The following is a 25541-nucleotide window of genomic DNA, read 5'->3' as shown; positions in this document are numbered from 1 at the left end:
CCATCTGATCTTTGACAAACCTGACAAAAACAAGAAATGGGGAAAGGATTCCCTATTTAATAAATGGTGCTGGGAAAACTGACTAGCTATATGTAGAAAGCTGAAACTGGATCCCTTCCTTACACCTTACACAAAAATTAATTCAGTTTGGATTAGAGACTCAAATGCTAGACCTACAACCATAAAAACCTGAGAAGAAAACCTAGGTAATACCATTCAGGACATAAGCATGGGCAAGGACTTCATGTCTAAAACACCAAAAGCAATGGCAACAAAAACCAAAATTGATAAATGGGATCTAATTGAATAGGCATGTCTCAAAAGAAGAAATACGAATGGCACACTGTCTATATTAGTCCATTGTCATAATACTGTCAAAGAACTGCCAGAGACTGGGTAATTTATAAAGGAAAGGGATTTAATTGACCCACAGTTCAGCATGGCTGGGGAGGCCTCAGAAAACTTAGTCATGGGGGAAGGTGAAGGGGAATCAACTCCCCTCTTCACTAGGCAGCAGGAAAGAGAAGTGTTGCACAGAGGGGGAAGAGTTTCTTATAAAACCATCAGATCTCCTGAAACCTCACTCACTGTCATGAGAACTGCATGGAGGAAACCACGCATATGATTACATTACCTCCACCTGGTCTCTCCCTTGACACATGGGGATTATGGAGATTATAGGCATTACAGTTCAAGATAGGATTTGGGTAGGGACACAAAGCCTAACCATATCTCTGGTATGAAAAGTCACTCAACATCATTTATCCTCAGAGAAATATAAATCAAAACTATAATTAGATATCTCACTCTGTTAAAATGGCTTATATCCAAATGACAGGCAATAAAAATGCTGGTGAAGATGTGGAGAAAAGGGAATTCTTACCCACTATTGATGGGAATGCAAGTCAGTATAACAATTATGGAGAACATTTTGCAGGTCCCTCAGAAAATTAGAAATTGAGCTACAATATGATCCAGCAATCCCATTGCTGGGTATATACTCAAAAGAAAGGAATCTGTATATTGATGGGATACCGGCATTCTCATGTTTGGTGCATCACTATTCACAATAACCAAGATCTGGAAGCAACCTAGGTATCCATTAGTAGTTAAATGGACAAAGAAAATGTAATCCCAGCACTTTGGGAGGCCGAGGCAGGTGGATCACGAGGTCAGGAGATCGAGACCATCCTGGCTAACATGGTGAAACCCCATCTCTACTAAAAATACAAAAATTAGTTGGGCTTTGTGGTGGTGCCTGTAGTCCCAGCTACTCGGGAGGCTGAGGCAGGAGAATGGCTCAAACCCGGGAGGCGGAGCTTGCAGTGAGCCGAGATGGTGCCACTGCACTCCAGCCTGGATGACAGAGCAAGACTCCGTCTCAAAAAAAAAAAAAAAAAGAAAACAAAAACAGAAAAAGAAAATGGTATACTTATACACAATGGGGTACTATTCTGCCATAAACAAGAATGAGATCATGTGCAACAACATGGAAGAAACTGGAGATCATTATATTAATTGATAAAAGCCAGGCTCAGAAAGACAAGCATTGCATATTCTCACTTATTTTTGGGATCTGAAAATAGACAAATTAACTTACGGTCATAAAGAGTAGAAGAATGGTTACCAGAAACTAGGAAGGGCATTAGGGGAATCAGGGAGCAGGGAAGAGGTGGGGATAGTTAACGGGTACAATAAAAATAGAATGAATGAATAAGACCTAGTATTTGATAGCAAAACAGGGTGAATATATTCAAATAATAATTGTATGTTTTAAAACAACTAAAAGCCTGTAATTGGAATGTTTGTAACACAAAGGATAAACCCTTGAGGGGATGGATGCCCCATTCTCCATGGTGTGATTTTTGGACATTGCATGCTTGTATCAAAACATCTAATGTACTCCATAAATATATACACTTACTATGCACCCATAAAAATAAAAAACAAAAAGTAATATGTAATGTTTAATATATATACATGTCAAAATAAATAATACATTCTCAATTACAAAATTATTTTAAGATTTAAAATAGAAGCTAAAATGTCTAGTGATAATGATGTACTTGATGATAAAAATTAAAGGTCATTTTGGGTTATATAAGTTAAGAACAAGAACTTATTACTCAAATGAAAGGGAAGAATTTATTGTTCTCTACATCCATTTAATGCCCTAGGAAAGATACAACCATAATCTGTAATTAGAAAGTTTAGTCTTACTTAAAATTATTTTCTCCTTTAAGCTCAATGGTTAGTTCTTAGAAATATTCTGAGATTGCATATCCCCACTTATGTAACAAGGATAGAAATAATGAGAACTGCTGGCATCTAAACATTATTATTTTAAAAATTTAGAACCATTGAATTTGTCTTTGCATACTTAGAAAACATCTATTTTCAAAACCCAAATAATCATAATACATCACAAGAGAAGAACTGTTTTCTTTAGTAGAAAAGAAATGCTGGATGCTAAGTCCAAAAGATATAAACATTATTTTATATTAGTACCTACTAACATTTTATTTATTACAATTTTAAAGTCAGAGATCTTACAATAATCTTTAAATGATTAATGATATTTCATTATTTTTTCTTTTATTTGTAAACAATATTTGAATCTTGAAATACTAAACTTTATAAACAATATTAAATAGTATATACAACTGAATTAAGATCTTCAAATATACTAGAATGCAGACACTGGTAAAAAAGGGAGAAAAACACTCAGTTGCATAAAACAGTACATGCAGAATTAAGAAGCTACTGAGAGTGTTTAAAGTACATACTCAACTCTAGTCTAATGTCTACTATAAATAATGTCTCTTTTCATTAAAACACAAATTGTTCATGACAAAATAAGCATGTTACATTAGGGAATAATCAACATAATTTTACTCCTTGAGTACTTAGTTGTGCCTGGTATTTTATTGGTTCTCTTTTTATGTCCTTATGTCCCTGATAATTTCTTTCATGTGTTTTTTTTTTCCCCTGAAATTATTTTCCTAGGGAAGTAGAGATGGTTACATTACATGTATCATTCAATATAGAACCATGTAGTGCAGTAATAGTTACATGTAAAGTACATTTTAGTTTCAAGAATATTAACTATTAGAAACAAATGGTTCAAATACATTTTTATGAAGTGAAATTAATATAATTAAAAAAACATATTGATGAAAATGCCTTGTCTTCTCACTGAAATAAAACTTGTGGAGTAGCTAAATGCAAGCTTTTTGTTTGTTCAGAGCAACACTTCTGAACTTCATTTGTGGACAAGAACGTTCACAATATATTCCCTCAAATTCCACTGTGGTTAGTTCTGAGAGTAGTGTTGTGCCAGTGTCCCAAAGGCATGACTGGTGGTGTTCTTTATTTTTTTTCCAGCTACTAAACTTGTGTGGTTGTTATGGACTCATCTACAATACTGTGGGTAATACTGCACAGGCAGGAGATGCCCTAAGGATTTTTTCCCACAGTATAAGGACAGAGATTAGTTGTTTCTCTTCTGGCTTATTTCAGAGTGCTTACCCAGTAAGGAGGAATATGTTACTAAAACATTCATTTTGGCTATCTTCATTTATCAAATCTTCATTTGATATATGTTGACAATCTTATACTGAGCACAAAATCCTAAAATTTTCAGCAGTAACATCACAGAAGGTCATACATCTATCTCCTTTGTGTGTTTATTATAGAACATTTCTTTCCAGGAAATTATGGCATATATTTGTAAAGTAAAGTATCAAGAGAGCTTTTAGATGGCAATTACAGCTTAACTGCATAGGCTGACAATGACAGTGCCACATTTACATCAGCTATTACAATGTCTTCATTACAACATTGTTTGTCTCTCCACATCACCATCTGCCCCCTGATTTTGGTGAGATTTTGTTCATACAACTTTATGCTATAAATTTAATGCTTAGTACATAACACTGAACATAGTTTCCTAACAATTCTACACAATCTTTTCCAATTAAATCCTTTTAAAATTAACTACATAATGTGTATCCTCTGACGAGGTATCTGCAACCAAAGGAAAATTCCAGTTGATGGCCAGTTGATGGATTTGAATCTGGCACAATATCCTTAAATTCCACTGCAATTGAAAAGACATGAAAGTAGAAACAGTTGCAGCAAATTGGGTAACCTTATGCAAAGCACAAATTGTATTTTTTTTTTTACTTCCTTACAATTACAAGAATTAATCTTCCTTTCATCATTTTCATCTTGTCAAGCTAGAACTCTGACACTCTGTGGATGAGTAGCAGGTGACTGGTAGCTTGAATCATCAGCTGAGTTGAACTTAACTTCTGAAATTTTTTATACTCCCTGTAGATGGTTACATTTCTTACCATGCCAGGAAGGATAGGAAGCTTACATCTGTTTTATATGGATGGTTTTTGAAAAAAATATATAAAATTTTGATGTCCGTTTGTAAAGTTTATTATGGATACAGAGGAAATAATAGTAGACCATGGAAATAGTTCATTAGGAAGTACTGAATGTCACCAGTTGAAATCAAGAAAACTGCTTGTTTGGAATTCTACAGCAAAATGGAAAGATCGATTTGGATGACAGTAGTAGTGGAACAACAGTCCTAAATTTTATTATATGATGGATTTAGTGCCAGGGCTCCTGATGCTAATGCTTGAATGATATAAACACACACTTGTATCCTATTTCTCCACCCTTGCTCCAGCAAGTATGTGAATTCAGAAACAGTCAGTGACAGCTAATAATGCATAATGCCACCATCTCTACTTACATACAGACTGGGAAGGAAAATAAGTCTCTCACAGTCAAACTCATTACTTGTGAATCAATTCTCAGACTGAGAATTTCACTTACTACCTATGACTGAGTTATTGACCTCTTCCCTGTAAGATTATTTCCTGCAAGTGCTCTAGATGCTTACTTTTACTCTCAACATGCCCCTGTATCATGGATATCTGATTTATTTTACTCACTCATTAAATATTGCAAGAGTATTGTATGCCATGCATTGTTACAGGAACTGGGGAAGTTTTTACTTTCTGAGAAATTTCATCCAAGTGACAGGTGATAGAAATAAAATAAAACATATCTGTGTTCTGTAAGATAGTGCTAAATGCTGTGAAGTAAAATAAATTCAAAAAGGAGTTAGAAGATGTGGTAGAGGTTGTAGTTTTACCTACATACAGTGATCAAGAAAGGCCTGCTCCTCTGCTGTGGAAACATTTGAACAAAGACAGGAAGGAGGTAGGAAAGTTGGTAACTGGCATTTACAGAAGCACATTCCAGGCAGAGAAAGAAAGCGCAAAGGAACTGCAGGAGTGTGTGACATGCTTAAATAATAAGGTTGTCAGTGGGGTGGTATGTAACATGTAGTGTGAAAAACAAGTCACAGTAGTAATGGGGGAAGATTCATAAGAGGTCATTCCACGTAGAATTGTATTCCCACTTATGGTCTCCATGGATTCCTTTTCACCTTTATGGCCAGGGATTCATGTTTTGGCTATCTATTCATCTTCTAAACTTCTAAACTCTGTCTGATCCCCTCAATAATGTAGATTTCTGGACCTAAATACTTGTACTCTATTTTTTTACATATCTTATTTTTTGCTAGATTAAATGAACATTTTTCTTTGAAAGTAGAGGGAATATGAGTAACATTGAAATAAATAAAAGCATAATAATAGCTAGTTATGTAAAATAATCTTATTATTTTAAAATAGATTATGAAGAGGTATTGCCTACTCAAATTAAAAGTAGCAAAAATAACAAAACCGATGACTGAGACAACATAGTTTAGGTGCTTACTATGGGGGCATTCACTAAGGAAACAAAAGAAGGAATCAAAATCTTTCTATGTCATAGCAATGATCTCATTGAGGCCGGGCATGTGGCTCACATCTGTAATCCCAGCACTTTGGGAGGCCAAGGTGAGTGGATCACCTGAGGTCAGGAGTTCAAGAACAGACTGGCCAATATGATGAAACCCTGTCTCTATAAAAAATACAAACAGGCCGGGCGCGGTGGCTCATGCCTGTAATCCCAGCTCTCAGGGAGGCAGAGGCGGGGGGATAGCTTGAGCCCAGGAGTTCGAGACCTGCCTGGGTAATATAGCGAGACCCTGTTCTCCACAAAAAGGAAAAAAAAAAAAAAGACAAAAAATACAAACATTAGCTGGGTGTGGTGGTGTGTGTCTGTAGTTCCAGCTACTCCAGAGGCTGAGGCAGGAGAATCAATTGAACTCAGGATGCAAAGGTTGCAGTGAGCTGAGATGGCACCACTGCACTCCAGCCCAGGCAATGGACAGAGACTACATCTCAAAAAAACAAAACAAAACAAAACTCACCGAAGTCTGGAGTCCCAATGCATAATGTTAGAGGGGGCCACTCATTTGCACACATATTCTTGATTACCTGTAGAAATATTTTACAATCTGGTAAGAAAAGCAGAATAACAGAATAACCAGGTGATAGAAGTAATCAAGTTATTAAGGTTTATCTACAATGTAACTGAGCATAGGGTTTACTCTCCGATAATTGGGTCTACTGTAGCCAGGAAAATGTTGAAAAACTGTGTTGAGGCAGAATGAATGAGCCAGAAGGAAGTCTTAATTTATGGAAAGTGATTTCTGTTTAACCATCTTAATAAGAAACACAACGTAATTCTGCAAAGTAGCTGAATAAATTTAGGTAGCAGAAATCAACTTGTTGAAATTCCACCATAATCATCAGCACCATTTGCTTAGATTGAACACTCTTAATATCAGACATTTTAAATATGATAACAGACCAATTTAATACGTATAAGAGAATTATGAAAAAAGTAATGAGAACAAATTAAGATATTAGAAGTTGAATACAACTCTTTGGTTATAATCTTCATAAAACAGACATGATTAGAGTAGAGCTAATATAGCATAGAGAGAATATCTATAGCATAGAAGTGATGAAGAGCATGGGCAAGTGCCAGCAGTTCATGAACAAATATACCTAAAAGTCAGCCTCACTTTTCTTTATCTATTTGCCTGTTGAATTAGCATGGCTGATACGCGTATAACTATCCTAAATGTGTCTATATCTATTTTCCACTCTTTTTTAAGGTTTGTAACATTTGGTATGGGATCAAGTATAATGCTACATGTTGCGAAGGGACATTTCCTTAAAATAATATTGTCAATGTTAATGATTAACATCTTCAATATGAAAATTTCCCTGATTTTCCTAGACTAAGGATCTCTTCTTTTTTCATCATATATATTTGTGTCAGATGGTGTTAAATGTTGTGAAGTAGAATAAATTTATAAAGGAAATGGAAAATGTGGAAGTTACAGTACACACACACACAGATATATGATATATACACATGTGCCGTGATTATATATATGTACACACAGGCATATACATATACTTAAATACATACACACAAACCACATGGTTATAATTCCACGTCATATCTCATATTATAGATGATAATTTCTTGATGGTTTCAAGTCACATATTTCTTTGTTTTCCTATTGTTTCTCCACTTTCTCACTCCACAAATAGATGCACATCTTGAGATTATATTACTTAATTGCAAGCACTCATTAACAATTTAAAGTATATATGGGTATTATGCCATAATAATTTCATCTTGGTCACAGGGTTGAATGGCATTATCATTTTTATTACACATAACCTTGACCAGGTGATATTAACACCTGATGTTAATGATGTAGATGGAATTCTTAATGAGATTCTGTATTTTAACAAAGCAGGAAGCTGAAGGCAGAGATATGAGCTAGTATTTAAGAAGCAAATATTGGAGAGTAAAGGTGAATAATAAGAAATAAGAGAAACTCAGAAGTATTCAGTGTCATAGAAAACAGAAGGCTTATATTTTATGCAGAAGAGTGGTGAGGTATATGAAGCATTGATGAGAGTCAAGCAAGATGAAGTTTTGAATGTGCCTGCTGAATGTACTGTCATGGAGGTCATTTTGGACTTATTTATTTATTTATTTTGAAATGGAGTCTCACTTTGTTGCCCAGACTGGAGTGCAGTAGCGTGATCTTGGCTCACTGCAAACCTGCCTCCAGTGTTCAAGCGATTCTCCTGCCCCTCAGCCTCTCGAGTAGCTGGGATTACAGGTGCCCACCACCATGCCTGGCAACTGTTTTTTTTTTTTTTTTGTATTTTTAGTAGAGACAGGGTTTCACCACGTTGGTCAGGCTGGACTCGAACTCTGGACATCAAGTAATCCATCTGCCTCGGCCTCTCAAAGTGCTTGGATTATAGACACGAGCCACCCCTCCCGGACCATTTTGGACTTTAAATAAAGCTTTTAAAATCAACTGATGGAGTTAGATTTCTGTTTACAACATGCTGTAACAGTGTAACAAGTGGGATATAAAGAAATGAGATAATATGTGTAAACACAAGACCTTATAAGAAATTATACTGGGATAAAAAGGAATGGATAGTACCTGAAGAGGAGAATTATGTTGTTTTGTCTATAAACAAAGAAGTGAATATCTAAGTAAAAATAGATTTATAGATTTGAGGATTAAGGCTGTGACTATTTCAGTGATTTCCATTTTCTATAAGGAATAGGTGATTAGATCATATGCCAAGAGCGAAGATAGAGCTACTGGGTTAGAGGCTTGAGATATAGAGAAGTTATGAAATAGAAATTTTGGAAATTTGAATTAAATGGTTAGTAGGAAAAGAGAAAAACTGTGGAACAGTATTGCAAGCCCCGTATAAGTCTGCCCAGTTTGTGATATTCTCTGGAAGTGCTGATAACTTTGGATCAGTTTTGAAAGGACTATACATTATTGCCTGAAACAGAGGGACTATAAGGGTCCTTTCTTTTGCTTATAACATCAGGCATAAAGATAGCACTTATAGTCATTTAATCACTTATCATTGTCCCTAATACAATTTTGCACTTGAATGATCTTGAGAGAATAGCTGTTCTTTCCACTAGAGTATGATGCTTTCCTAATGAACACCTGTGCATGATATAACAAATGATTCATTGAATTGCCCACACCAGGAATCAAATTCTGATCTATGAGAACTATTTCACGATCAACCAACCTCTACTAAAATATGCATTGTTGCTTGCTTTGTGGAACTAAAAGAAAGCAGAAATAGAGAAACTTTTTTGTAGTGAATTAATGAGAACTAGACATGAATGTTCGTATAAGGAAAATGCATGCCATGTTATTGCTTGTCACTTCTCTGGTTGTCATGGTGATCTGAAGCAAAAGCTGGTATATAATTAAACAAAGGTATTTGTACATATTTACTTTGTACATAGAAGTAGAAAAAGGAAGTATGCCAAAATGCCATAAAGATAACTTTAGAAAATATTGTAAATTTTCTCCCCTTAAGAAAATGGTTACTCATTTTTAATGTGTAAAGAAATCAAATTTGGATTATTTTAAAAATGCAGAATTTGAGTTGGTTACTTAAGAGCTGGGAAACAGGAATCTGCATTTTAAGTAATCATACTAGCTTTCTCTGATATGGGTGGTGTAGAAATCATACTTTGAAAACCAGAACATCAAAGAGTCATTTACTGTCTTTTACAGTATGCTATACTTTATGATTTCATTCTACTTTATAATATTTTAAATAATATAAATTATACTTTCATGATGCAATAGGTCAGAAAATGCAGGAATAGTCACTAATTCGTTTTTATCCCTCTCTAGACCTCTTTGAAGAACTTCATGGGATAGTATTGCTAACATAATACATGACATTTCATGCTTCTACCTAGGTATACACACACAGACAAATTATTATTTTTTTAAATGAGTAAACACACACACACACACGCATGGTTTCTATTAGAATGAAACAAAAAATCTATGGCAATGTATGCAGATATGGACAGGCCACCAACAGCTGTATTACTCACATGTAACAAAAATATGTGTAAAGTAATAAAAAAAAAAGACAAAATAATGCATCCGTAACCAGACAGTAGCAATTTCTATAGTCCCCACTGGTCATTCAAAGAACAGTAAAGACTAATAGCAATTATTCTAAACTAAAAGACCTATAGACTGTACCTTGTTTAAGCGCAAGGAGACAGAAGAATGATCGGTGGGCTTTATGAATGTCTGAAAGCAAATTACTCTTTTTGGACAAAGCCCTCCACCATTGAATATCACTTGGATAGAGTATTCAAAATGATCAGGATGGTTGCAAAAGAGAAAATAAGGATACTTTTTAGATAACATGGGAGGGGGTTAACTGTGGAGGACTATCTCAGTGACTACAAGACCATATCTCTAATACACAATTAAAACAACAAAAGACATCTCTAGAGTCACGAAAGTAGAAAAGCTAACTTAGGAAAAGTTAGCTACCTGACTCTAAAAGTGTTGATAATGTTCATTGTATTTTAGATAGGTAACAGAAAAAAAAATCATAGTTACTTCTCATATGAGTTATTTTATGGAAAAATGAAAGATCAGAAGACCACACAAAAAGGGCTGAAGCAAATCAGAAAGTAATGAAAATAACGCTTCTCCAAAACCTAAGAGTATTGTAAAGTAATATTTCCAATGAGCACAATAAAAGCTATGAAAAATAACGTACCAGAATTAGAAAAACAAAATCAGACATTAGATGATTAGAGAAAAAAATTTAAAGTGAGGTGAATCCGCTCAGAAAATACAAAAGAAAATGATTTTTTTGGGAAGACAACCACCAAGAGAATAATAGAGAATAACCCCAGCCTTACTGAACTAAAAGATGACTGAGGAAAAAAATGATATAACAAGTAAAACTAACAAAGCTATAGTAAGCATTAACAATTATAGATAGAAAACACAAGTAAATATTATTTATATATAGATAACATATATATATATATATATATATACATCCAGGAAATAAAACTTAAATTGGTATTTAACAGTGGAGGACTTCGTCCAAAAGGAGTAATTTGATTCTAGATATTGATATAGTCCACCAATCATATGTATATTTTCAGTTAATCATATACATATGATACATATAATACATGATCATACATATATAATGATATATATATGATTTCCTGAAAGAGAAACAATCACTATTAATAGAAACATAGCATCATTGTAATATATGTAAAATTATCTGAAATTTCAAAAAGTTCTTGAAACCATATAAGCTTTTAAAGGATAGACCTAGTATCTGGGAAAATTGAACTACATAGCGAAGAGAAAAATATATCCAGTAAAATGACTGATCTTTAAACATAAATAAATAAATAAAAATAATAAATAAATAAAAGGTTTGAATATCTAGGCAAAAAGACAACGCCTCTTGTGAAAGAGAAAAGCCAGATCCATATCCTCAGAGCTTTTTAAATAGAAAAATGCCAGAAAACAACTGAGTGGCTTCTCTGAGACACTCAAGAAGAAAATATACATGATTTTGCTTTAATTGAAATAAATATTTATTTTTATATGCATATTTATCTACGTATTTATATTTTTATTTTAATCTAGCCAAACTGATCTTCAATTATTGAAATTCAAAGACTACTTTTTATAAACATTCCATAACACAGAATTTTTTTCCCATTCTTCCTTTGCTAGTACCTATTCAAGAACAAATGTAAACCTCCAAAATGGCTATAGAGACATCTTCTTGTGGACTGGTGGATTTTCAGAAACCTGCTAAATATGTGACGAGAAGAAAAGTACACAGCAAATAGTGTCAGATGATTTAACCACATTTCCATTCTGTTTTCATTACTCATGAGGACCAGATACCTTTCATCTGATTCATTCTAAGCTCTACATTGGATCTCGAAGAGCAGAAAGTTAAAAGATAGTTATCCCTTTGCTTTCAAAACCATTGCAGTGTCTTTAGATTCATTGACATTTCTAAATAAGCTTAAAAATTTTCAGAATATTTAGTAAAATACTGAAAAATAAAGAGTTCCCATATAGCTCACAACAAATTTCCCCATATTATTAACATCTTGCATTAGTATGGCATTTTCACAATTAATGAACCAATATTGATATATTATTATTAACGAAGAACAAACATGCTTCAGATTTCCTAAGGTTTTACCTAAAGTCTTTTTTCTTCCAAGATCCCATCTTGGAAGCTAAGTTACATTTAGTCATTTTGTCTCCTTTGTTTTCAGTTGGCTGTGACAGTTTATGAGATGTTTCTAGATTTTTGGTTAAAAAATAACATATTTAAGAGATGTTTATGAAGTACAGTATCATGGATGTAGAATAGAATTGGATAGAAAAAAGTGAGAAAACAGGTCTATCAAATATGACTCCTATATCCCCAGATAGTACAGTTATATCAAAAGCAAAGAACTAGAAGGAACCTTACCTTTTTGTTTGATTGTTGTTTATTATTATTTTGTTCTTATTTTTACATGGGTAGGAATGTAGACAATACTTTCGAATTTATACTTTATTTGGATAAGTTTTTAAGATATATATATATATACACATATATATGAGATATGGAAATATAAATATGTATTACTCATTTTGCTTAAACATATATAAAACTGCAGAAATATTTAGCATCTATGAGAACATTTAAAGGTTGTCAGAAATATTACAAAATACAGAATTTTTTTGTAATTGTTACATTATTTATTTTTTGTAAAAATCTATAAAACTTTGGAAGCATATTTACTGATTTATTTAGTAAAATTTGAGACATGTACACAAAAGCCTTAATGCTCTCTTTAAAGTAAAGATACTTGAATTCAATCTTTTACAGATGGGAAAACAGAGGCTTGGGAAATCAAAACATCTTGACTGAAGCCACTAAAAATTAGTTGGTAGTCATGAAATTGACATGGCAAGAGAAAAGCCAATATCCTGACTATGTCAAAGGCTTGTTGCCTGGATTGCTTCTCATGTTGAGGAATATCACATCACTGAGTTTATGTTCTACTTTCAGAAGCATTTAGCACCTGTGTAGTCTGTTTGTGGTAATTCTTAAAGGCAAAACATACGGTTAAAACTAAAGTTCTGATTTGTCATAAATATTTCTCTTCTCATGTAAATAAATATATATGCAGACTCAGGTAAACTTTAAATATTTGCATGTGATCTAGCTATAGTTTTATCTTTCAAATACATATATATGTTAATAACCTTTAATATTTCAAAGGTTTTAAAATATAACAAAATTTGTCAAACATCAAAAATGATGTCATTTTAAAATTCCATTTAAATTTTTATGTTGTAATCACTGTGATCAGATTTTATGTCTCTAAAAAAATTAATGAAGCATTTGTTAATTCTCTTCTGAAACACACATGTCATATTTTAAATCTAATAAGTAATTTATTTTAATAACATGTATGTGGCATATAGACATAGACGAAAGGATGTTCTTCTCTATGTTTATTTCAACTTAGTGTTTTGAATAATGACATTATCATAAAATATGTCATGAAATGTTTTGACATTGTGAATACCCATTTTGAAATATGCTATTAAAATTTAAATTAATATGATTTAATAACTCTGTAAATGTAATTCTGCCAAAGACTCTCTCACACATCCTCCCTAAGATACACCTGGTAGAATGTAAGTTATTTATTCTTTTGGTACATCATAAATAATCTTTTCAATATAGTAAAAAGTTTAATACAAATATCAATAAAACATTATGAACATTATAATAAGTAAGTAAAGTGTGATTGTCTTGTATTTCTTAAAATCTATATGGAAAAGAAGAGAATGTAACTCTGTTCTTTTAAGGATGCATTAAACAGTGGTGGTAATTATCATATTTTAGAGAAGTTAAAATCTACATTGATGCAATTATCAATGAAGGGTACTATCTGTTGCTCTAAATTCCATAGAGATATTAAATCCAAACTATCTTAATATTTTTAAGGATGATTTATATTACTGAAGTTGTTGCTTACTTATTGTGCTACAGGCAACAAACTTTTTTGACCTCTGACTATTCTATTGTATGCTTCATGGGTTTTAAACTTTGCCATGGAAATGTAAATTAAGAATTAGAACTTTTGAAATAAAAGATTCAACGCGAGAAACGTTTATAAGGCTAATATATCCGAGTAGAGAAGATAAAATAAGCAGTATACTACTACTTTCAGGTGCACAAATGCTTTCCAAATATAAAAGTCGAATTTTAGAAAATTTACATGTTTAGACCAGAGGGTACGAGTACAGTTCCTGTGACCCTGTTTAGCTGCCTTGAATAGTACTTTTCTGAATTATGATATTTCTTCATTTTCATTCACTCCACTGCATAAAATGCAAAAACTAAAATGATAGCCATTTCCGGGTCCCTATGTACTCATAATGTCCTCTAAAATGTATCACTCACTATGGTAAAATGTGTTTTTTAGGTTATGAGGTTTCCAATAAGCTTGCATCGTATTTATTTTCTATGTACACCTTTACTCTGTATTCTTAATAGACTTTTTTTGGTATGAAAATCAAGTCTCATGTTATTTCACCTCTGTTTCTAGAAATTAGATTAGAGATTTTCATAACTCTTTAAAGTATGTTGTAAAGGCTGAATACAAGTGAATGGGGAGCAGGAAAAAGGAGGAAGTTCCCTGTGGTAATGAATATGTGTAAGAGTCAGGGTTAGCCGTTATGTAGTAAGTATCCATGACTCAGAATTAACACTTTGTAGAATGACTGGCATATTGGGATGCTCAAAATTATTTAGTTAATGAATGCATAATTGGGTTAACAGAACTTAGATTTCAAACACAGCAATTTCCAAAGTCGTATTTGGAAAAATAAGCAAGGAGTTGATCTTTGAAAATGAGATACTATTTCAAAATAGTTAACAAAGAAAAAAAGACAGAGAGAAAAAAAGATAACTAGGTGGAACACCTAAATATATAGAAAAAGACCCATATAAAAAGAAGCTGGAATGAGCAGCCTATGAAATAAGGAGAGAACCAACTGACGGTAAATCAGGGCAGATTTCAAAACATTCTGGGGCTTTTGCCTTCAGCACTGAATGCACCATTCCTTTTGTGAGTGTGTGTATTTTTTCACTCTCCATTTATTGATTTAATAGTTGACAAATAATAATTGTATCCAATTGTACCCAAAGCTGTCCTTACGTGCTATTTCACTTTCCTTGGCTTCAGTTAACCTGGTCAACTGTGATTCAAAAATATTAAATAAAAAATCTAGAAATAAACAATTCATATGTTTTAAATAGCACACCACTCTGAATATTATGATGAAATCTGGTGCCATACTGATCTGTCCTACCTCGAACTTAAACCATCCCTTTGCTCTTCATATCCATGCTGTATAGCCTATCTGCCCTTTTGTCACTTAATAGCAGTCTCACTTATTGGATGGACAGATCACAAGAAGAATAAGGGTGAATACAGTAAAATAAGATATTTTGAGAAAGAGAGACTACATTCACATAACTATTATTACAGTGTATTATAATTTATTATAATTTGTTTTCTTTCTCTTATTGTGCTTCATTTAGAAATTAAATTATTATAGGTATGTATTCAAAGGAAAAAAATGACAGTATATATAGGGTTAAGTGATATAAATATCCATGGTTTCAGGCATCTACTGAGTGTCTTGGAATATGTTCCCCAAAGGGGTACTACTGTATTTGTGGAATACAGTGTGTTGTTTTGATACATGTGTACATTATGGAATAATTAAATTTGGCAAGCTATTCTTAAGAAGATCACCAATAACCTTAACATTAGTACATGTGATGTCCATATTCAGTTTTCACCTTAATTGTCCTGCTAAAACTATTTGATACATCTTGTTATTCCTTTTTGATACATTTTTTACATAAATCCTATTACATTATAATGATCTTACTTATCATTAATTTTTCTCTGACATGACTTACTCAAGCCATCGGAAAATCCTCACAGCTTTTCCATTAAAATGTATCTAAAACCTATACCCTCACATCACCTTCACAACCTCCACTCTATTCAGAACCCCTGTTATACCTCCGTGGGATTATCAACCTTTCTGTAGATCTTTCTTCCTGCCCTCCTACAGTATTCTCAACATATGAGTACAATTTCTTTAAAATATAAATCAGATCACACTACCTCTCCGTTCATATCCTGAATTCCTGTTGATACCACTCAGAGAAAAGTCTGTAATCCTTACTATGATTTTCTGTCTGCTTATACCTGGATCAAAACACAAATGTTTTCTGCAATTCATGAGGCCACTTCACTTGAGTCAAACCCTCCCTATTGTTTGTTACTTTACCTCTAGACATTTTGTTCCCATGGGATCTTAGTAGTCACTCTTGTCATTGCCTGGAAACCTGTACCTCCTCACAGTCACTTAGCAAATTCTCTCACTTATTTTAATCTCTTGTTCAAATGTCTTTTGCTTCATGACAAGCCTGCATATTTATACTTTTCTTAATTTAGCATGTCTAATGCATATCAGTGTCTCCTATTCCCAGATGCCAGCTCTGTTAGGGCAATAACTACTATCTACTTGCTTTATGAATCTATCCAAAGTGCATATTAACAGTAGCAAGGACATAAGGTGCGCTTAATATTTATTAAAGGAGTTAATGGTTTTCAAAAAGTAGTCATTAACCAAATGTGGATATGATTACAGAAATTTTAATAGATTGATGGAGTGTAGCTTTCTGATGTGTAAATCGGAAGGAAAGTATGTACTATTGACAACTTATTCAAGACACTTACCTAGCATAATATGTATTTGTTCTTTGCCCCCACACATCTATAATTTATTATTTAATCAGTAGGTCAATGCTTTTTCTTTGTGAAATATACCTCTCTTACAATCTCACCAATATTTATCTCACACCAGAATTAAAAGTCATCTCAAGCTAGTAACTAGCATGAATTTCCCACATCCATAGACAGGTGACTCCTTCAGGGGTTGGCAAGTAACAAAATAGAGTCCATGCATGTCATTGACCTATGTTTGTGTTGAAAACAGGTCCCCCAAAATCTGGCCATAAACTGGCCCCAAAACTGGCCATAAACAAAATCTCTGCACCACTGTGATATGTTCATGATGGCCATGACGCCCACGATGGAAGCTTGTGGGTTTACCGGAATGAGGGCAAGGAACATCTGGCCCACCCAGGGCTGAAAAGCGCTTAAAGGCGTTCTTAAACCACAAACAATTGCGTGAGAGATCTGTGCCTTAAGTACATGCTCCTGATGCAGATAACCAGCCAGACCCACCACTTTATTTCTGCCCATCCCTTTATTTCCCATAAGGAATACTTTTAGTTAATCTATAATCTATAGAAATAATGCTTATTATCACTGGCTTGCTGTCAATAAATACATGGGTAAATCTCATTCAGGAGTCTCATCTCTGAAGGCTGTGAGACCCCAATTTCCCACTCCACACCTCTATATTTCTGTATGTGTATCTTTAATTCCTCTAGCGCCACTGGGTTAGGGTCTCCTCAACCGAGCTGATCTCGACAGTTTGAGTTCCAAAGATGGAAATGTGTCTCATGTTTCCCAAGTTATGGTGGTTAAAAACATGAAATCTTTAGCTCTTATGTCCATTATACCATTACGCAGGAAGCAGGCTTGTGGAAAGACTGAAACATGAGCATAGGCAGTCTACAGTGTCAGACAAAATGCAATTGGTCACTTCCATTGAGCTTTCTTATCAAGCCAAGCCAGAAGTAGGACTTACATTGAATTTTAAGTTGCATGATATAGATATTTCATTTTCTGTTTAAAACAAATTTAAGACTTATAACTTGCAATAAAAAGTCTTAATTTCAATCGGATATGATAGGGAGAATAGGCATGCTGGGATGCTAGAAGGGGTGTATATTCCGAGGTCTTTTAGTTAGTTTCATTAGTTTAATTTTTAAGATGAGACATAGTTCAGAATCTTTAGGCATAATTGAAAATGAGGGACTAGAAAGGAAAAAGTTAAGCATATCAAATATGTATGTGAGTTTTGATATAATTGAGTACTCAGGGGAGTAATAAGAGATGGATGTGACACCAGGCTTGGCGTCAGATGGGGCAGTAATAACATTTCTAAAAGTACTGGAAACAAGCCTGGATGGATTAAAAAAAAAAAAATGAGGGATTTATTTGATCTGATAATGACATTAGTGTTTAGGAACTACCTACTATTTACATTATATAGTAAAATTTGGAAATTATTCAATGTTTTTTTTATTAAGGGAAGAATCTGAATGAAAATATTCTGTATACTTAAGACTTGAGAGAGATAAGCATGGGGGGAAATGGTATTGGAAAGAAAACCTGCATGGAAGCAGTTGTAATCACCCAGTCATGAGAAAAGAGGATCAAAACTCAAGAAAACATAGAAGAAATGGAAATGAAGGGGATGACAAAAGGAATATCATTTTGACATGTGCCATTCATATTCTTTTGGGCCTTATTCATATTAGGAATATTTCAAGCTCATTGAACAGAAACTATAATATCTATTGGGTTGTGTGCTGTGCAAAACCTATTTTCTATGCTCAATAAATGTTCAACCATAATATCAATGAAGAAATACTTGACTTAAGCACAAAGACTTTATGTAGGAGGAAACCATTTGTAGTATCATTAATTAACTCTGTCTTTTGAATAATTTTCCATCATTTTACATTTTTCTTATTAGGGAAATGGCATCTCCATTCATCAAATAGATATTCAATGTCAGCAAATCACCTTTTTAAGAACCAGGGTGACAAGAATAAATTCTTAAAAATAAATCTAGAAATTAAAAATATGTATTGCTTTTTACAGTTGTATGGAGTAGTAAATAATACATCCATAAGTGTAGACAGATGTTGAATTACATAGACATTTAGAGTAGAAACAATAACACTTTTGCCTGGAGTGCCTAAAAATGACATTTTGAAATAAGCAAGATTTAAGCTAGCTAGAGCTTGAAGAGTAGAATTTAGAGAGGGAAAATTGTGGAAATAAAGCAGTTTCACATTTAAGGGTAATGGTGTGATAAAAGAATAGTGGTGAAAAATACAATCAAAATATAATGTATAAAGTTGTGCAGTTTCAATGGTTCCAATGTAGGAAAATAATGGACGGTAAAGCTAGGAAAACACTACTTTTTTTAGTGTCTGGAATTCAAGAATGAGGTACTTAACATCTTCCTTGGCACTAAGAATCCATTGAAAATTTTGAGAAGAAAGGCTATAAGGTGTGGTCTTAGGGAAAAAAGAGATTTATTGTTAAGTTCAGGGTGAATGGTAGAGGAGAATATTAGATGCAGTGAAACCTCAGCTATTTTAATAGTCTGGACGTAAAGAAATAGGATTAATATAAACTGCAGGACTGGTGAGAAATTAGGTAAACAAACAAATGGGGGGATACATACAGGAAAGGAAGAGTTGATAATGGTTTACATAAGGTGGGTGGGGTTGGACAGAAAAATGGAGATGACCGTCATAAACTAGTGGTGCTCTAAAGATGCTGTGATAGCACAGGCAATCTATAATTGGCATTTTATTTTTGCATTTTTAGCAAATTAAAAATAAATATTCCTAACAAAGACTTTGCTTATTCAAAGGAAAATATCCTGTAAAGACATATTTTGGTTAAGGCTTGAGAAAAAAACTATAAAGACTACAACTTTCTACAGCCTCCCTAGATCTATCACTTTGAAGCTTCACATCAGTTTCACATTGAAGTACATTTATTTACATAAAATTATAAAACAAATTTCACACAGAAAATACCATAGTGGGAATACACGAAATCATCTGTATAATTGTAATGCAATTATAAAACACACTGAATCTTTTAAAAGTCATTTTATATATTAAAAATAACCTGTTTAGATGATATCTCTACACAGTATATTCAAATGAGATAAAGGAAATTTGTATCAAATCATTTCAGAAAAGATGAATCAATTTTGACAAATAACCTCTGAGGAGGAGGAAGCAAGGTAGTAGATGTAATACAAAACATGTGGTTTGAATCAAAATTGTCACATCTGGAAAATAAATTTAACATTTGGTTTATAGTCATACAGAAAAATAAAGAAATGTGCCTTATCTAATGTGGACTGAATGATATTAAACATTTATATGTAACCATTGTAGACTAGGCCTGGAGTAATATTTTTCTGCTAAATTCTAGGTAAGTTATACTGGAGTCAATAGAATGTATAACAAATTGGACAAAATAATACAATGCTATTTGATCTCTGTGGCCAAAATCTACTAAGCACTAGACATTTCAAGAAACCACTTTAGTTAAATACTTTTATTTTAAATTTTACATGAAGTGACTGTATCCTAAAGGAAAATCTGGTGTGGGGATCAATGTGATAATAAGACAACATTCACCATTAATATAAATTTATTAAACAAATAATGATACTAAGTACAATATAAATGTACTTAGCTCCCTTAAGGAGCTAATCATTTAAACAAGATGTACATTTTATACATTTATATGCATTTATTTTTATATTATTCCTAATATAATCATGACTTAAATGAATACTATTACGGTTGTATGAAAGTCACATGATTGTTTTCTTGTTGGTTGACTTTCATTATGATAATATTAGGATTAAAACATATTGGTCATAAATTACAGAGGCACAGGGTCAGATTTCAGCTTCCCATCTCACCAGCTGCATGATCTTGGGACAGCTACTTGAAATATCAAAAAATCTATTTCTTTCTTTTTTTTCTTTTTGATAGTTAAGGCAGGTTTATTAGAGAAAACAAACATGAGAGGGATTTTTGGCCAAGTTAGGTTAGAGGCCCACTCTTTTTACACATTGAGTCTACCACATGCATTAGGTAATTGTCCTAATTAGTGCTCTCCTCCCATTTGTCCCCACCCCTCAACAAGCCCTGGTGTGTGATCTTCTCCTCTCTGTATCCATGTGTTCTCATTGTTCAGCACCCATTTAGGAGTGAGAACCTGTGGTGTTTGGCTTTCTGTTCCTCTATTACTTTGCTGAGAATGATGGTTTCCAGTTTCATCCACATGCCTGCAATGACATGAAATCATTATTTTTTTATGGCTGCATATTGTTCCATGGTGTATTCGTGCCACATTTTCTTTCTCCAGTGTATCATTGATGGGCATTTGGGTTGGTTCCAAGTCTTTGCTATTGCAAATAGTGCTGCAATAAACATACATGTGCATGTGTCTTTTTAGTAGAATGATTTATAATCTTTGGGCACATACCCAGTAATGAGATTGCTGGGTCAAATGGTATTTCTGATTCTAGATCCTTGAAGAATCGCCATACTGTCTTCCACAATGGTTGAACTAATTTACACTCACACCCAGAGTGCAAAAGCATTCCTATTTTTCCGCACTTTAGCCAACATCTGTTGTTTCCAGAGTTTTTAATGATTGCCATTTTAACTGGCATGGGATGGTATCTCATTGTGGTTTTGATTTGCATTTCTATAATGATCAGTGATGATGAGCATATGTTGGCCACATAAATGTCTCCTTTTGAGAAGTGTCTGTTCATATATTTTGTCCACTTTTTGATGGGTTTTCTTTTTATTGTAAATTTGTTTAAGGTTCTTGTAGATTCTAGATACTATACCTTTTTCAGTTGGATAGATTGCAAAAATTTGCTCCAATTCTGTAGGTTGACTGTTTATTCTGATGATATTTTCCTTTGCCAAGTAGAAGCTCTTTAGTTTAATTAGATTTCTTTTATCAATTTTGACTTTTGTTGCCATTGCTTTTGGTATTTTAGTCCTGAAGCATTTGCCTATGCCTATGTTCTGACTGGTATTGCCTCTACTTTCTTCTAGGCTTTTTATAGCTTTAGGTTTTACATTTAAATCTTTAATCTATCTTGAATTAATGTTTGTATAAGGTGTAAGGAAGGGGTCCAGTTTCTGTTTTCTCCATATGGCTAGCCAGTTTTTCCAGCACCATTTATTAAATAGGTAATCCTTTCGCCACTGCTTGTTTTTGTCAGGTTTGTTGAAGATCACACGGGTGAAGATGTGTAGTGTTATTTCTGAGGTCTCTGTTCTATTCCATTGGTCTATATAACTGTTTCGGTACCAGTACCACGCTGTTTTGGTTAGGTTTGGTTACTGTAGCCTTGTAGTATAGTTTGAAGTCAGGTAGTGTGATGCTTCTAGCTTTGTTCTTTTTGCTTAAGATTTTCCTAGCTATATGGGTTCTTGTTTGGTTCCATATACAACTTAATTTTTTTTTTTTTCTAGTTGTGTGAAGAAAGTCAATGGTAGCTTGATGGGAATAGCATTGAATCTACAAATTATTTTGGGTAGTATGGCCATTTTCATGATATTGATTCTTCCTGTCCATGAGCACAGAATGCTTTTCCATTTTTTTGTGTCTTCTCTTATTTCCTTGAGCAGTGGTTTGCAGTTCTCCTTGAAGAGGGCCTTCACATCCCTTGTTAGTAGTATTCCGAGGTATTTTATTTTCTTTGAAGCAATTGTGGATGGGACTTCACTCATGATTTGGCTCTCTGCTTGTCTATTATTGGTGTATAGGAATGCTTGTGATTTTTGCACATTGATTTATATGTTGAGATGTTGAGACTTTGCTGAAGCTGTTTAGCAGCATAAGGAGTTTTTGAGCTGAGAACATGAGGTTTTCTAAATATACAATCATGTTATCTACAAACAGAGACAATTTGACTTCCTCTCTTCCTATTTGAATACCTTTCATTTCTTTCTCTTGCCTAATTGCTCTGGCCAGAACTTTCAATACTATGCTGAATAGGAGTGGTGAGAGAGGGTATCCTTGTCTTGTGTCGGTTTTCAAACGGAATGCTTCCAGTTTTTGCCCATTCAGTATTTCTCATAGAACTAATGTTATTTTATAAAATATGAATATTTTATAAAATATGAATATTTATAAAATACTTATAAAAATATGAATATTTTATAAAATGAGGAAGAGACCTCGTGGTCCGCCCACCTTGGCCTCCCAAAGTGCTGGGATTACAGGCGTGAGCCACTGCACCTGGCGCCTACAAAATATCTTAATGAATTATATTATAACATCCATATTGGAATTAGCAAAATTTAGAAGTCAAAGAGAATATTTCATAACTGCAAAAACTCTCCTAAAAAATAATTCTCAGGAGGACTACACCTAATATTTGTAATACTCTCTTAGGATAATACTTGCTTAGGATTTGTATATATATATATACATACACACACACATATATACACACACTATATATAATTGCTAAGGATGTATACATATAATTTACCTATTATATATAGGCTGTTTTATATATAATACATAATTATGTGTTTTGACTGATTTTCATTTAAATTAATTCATCTTAAAAATCTATTTTATACATTTTATTCTAACCAAATTAGACTATATTTCAAGTTGAATTATTACATTTAGTATTAGATTATAGTTTAATAAATTTATCCACTTTAATACATTAATATCATATATAATAGAAATCTTTTTAATTTTTAAAATGAATATAATAAAAGAGGAAAAATTAAGAAGAAATTTTATTTAACTGTCCAAAGTGACATTTCTAGTTCAAACTGTCACTGAAATTAGAACAGTGTTGTTTCCTTTAAGATATTTTTTATTTTTTAACTATGAAATTTATTGGAAAATAATTTTCTCCTAAACCTTTTGGTTAAACTTAGTTAGGCTACTAGGAGGCAGCAGCCAGGGTTTCAGGGTAGGAAGAAATAGTATTTGACATAATAAATGAATGTTAAAGTAAATGTGAGTGTTGGTATTAAGTTTTTTAATTGTTTTACTTTTCTTTAGTTTTTCTCAAGGTTTATTATTGCTTGGGCTGCTTTCTTAAAAACAAAGTTTTCAGTTACACATCAGTTTCACTGGAGCACATTCTCTTCCACATGAGATGAGGCTGATTTTGATGGTACTCTTTCCCATTCTTAGCGAAGGAGAAAATTAGCACAGTCAAGACGGATATTTTCTCAGCCTGAGATATTTGTCTTTTTTTCTTTTTTTTCTTTTTTTTTTGCTATATTTCTGTTTCATCATTATGCAAGAAGAATCCAAAATGAAAAGAAAATAGAAGTAAGTCTGAGGGACAGACATTACCACAATACAGACTTGGAACTGTTGTATGTTATTTTAAAACCAGTCACCCCCACAATTTCATCTCAGTACTAGCAACCTGCACTGTTAAATGTGACATACAGATGGGGACTGTGTCTTTATAATTCCTATGATGATTAAGTGACTTAATATATGTAAGACTGTTGTAACAGCTCCAGACATCTATGTGGTACAGAAGTATTTCCTATCATTAATAGACTATACATCAAAATGTTCAAATAATGTCTACTGTGTTAACTATTTCTCTGAATTTAGTTCAATTACATAATGAATTAATGCTAAAAATTGTAGCCTATATATTTGGCAACTGGAAACACACATAAAATAATTGATGAGTGAAAGAAGGAATCATAATGAAATAAATTAGAATTAGCGGAGCCACTAATGGAACCACTACATGTATGAAAGTTTACGGATACAGCAATCATGCTAAAGGGGAATTTGTGGCAGTAAATGCTTATATTTTAAAAGGAACACTATAAAATTAAAATAATTAAACATTAAACTTCAATATTTAAAAATAAACCACAAGATACACCCAACGCCCATAAAAATAGAGACAAGAGATTAAAATTTCTAAGCAGAAAGTAGTGAAATATAAAGCAAAGCTATGAGGATCGTCAAAGGCAAACACTGAGTTCTTCTAAAAGAATAGTAAAGTGGACAACTGTGATAGGATTAATGGAGAAAATATTATTTCATCATATACACTATCTTTTTCCATGAAAATACCTAAGAATTATAGAGATTAACTCATTCCCCAAACACAAATAAGTAAAGTAGTGGCTGAAAGGAAACCTCTTTGATTGTGGAAGATACAATAAAAAATCACAACATATATAGACATTTACAAACAATGGACTGTTTCAAAATATTATATTGAGCTGACTGTTAGTCTCATTTTTGTAATAATATATGATACATATAAATATAGGCAGAATATAATCCAAATGGTAAAAGTGTATGGTTTATTTTGTTTTATACTAATTGTGGTGTTTTTGCTGTCTTGACTAAATTCTTATTGTATTAGTCACACTTTCAACTTTTTCATTTTTTAAAAAATACTGTTAGTAAAAGCCTTCACTTTCTGCCTTAGTTTCCTATATAGCTGCATTTTATGCTCTGTTTAAAAAATGACATGGCCAATAAAAACCAGCAATTTATTGACAAAACAAATGACTACTGTGTACATTGTCGGCAGAGTTAATAAAATGCTTTATTGATGTAATTTACTTATGCCATCTGAATAAGGGCATGAGGGTAAAAGTCTTTTTATGAAGCCTGCCACTACTGCAAAATTTACATCACTTCGGGGAGATCAAACACATTCAAATCACTTTCCAAGCTGGCCTCATGATTTTAATATCCTGGTAATAATTAGAATAAAATTACATAAGAAAAAATTATTAGCAAATAGGCATGTATGTATGGCTAGGAGATGTTGAACAACGTTATGCTTTGACTCTACCTTTCATGGG

This window comes from Colobus angolensis, unplaced genomic scaffold, assembly GCF_000951035.1.
Source record: "Colobus angolensis palliatus isolate OR3802 unplaced genomic scaffold, Cang.pa_1.0 Scaffold132, whole genome shotgun sequence".
Taxonomy (NCBI): domain Eukaryota; kingdom Metazoa; phylum Chordata; class Mammalia; order Primates; family Cercopithecidae; genus Colobus; species Colobus angolensis.
The sequence above is the reverse complement of the archived record's forward strand: the minus strand, read 5'-3'. Positions refer to the sequence as shown.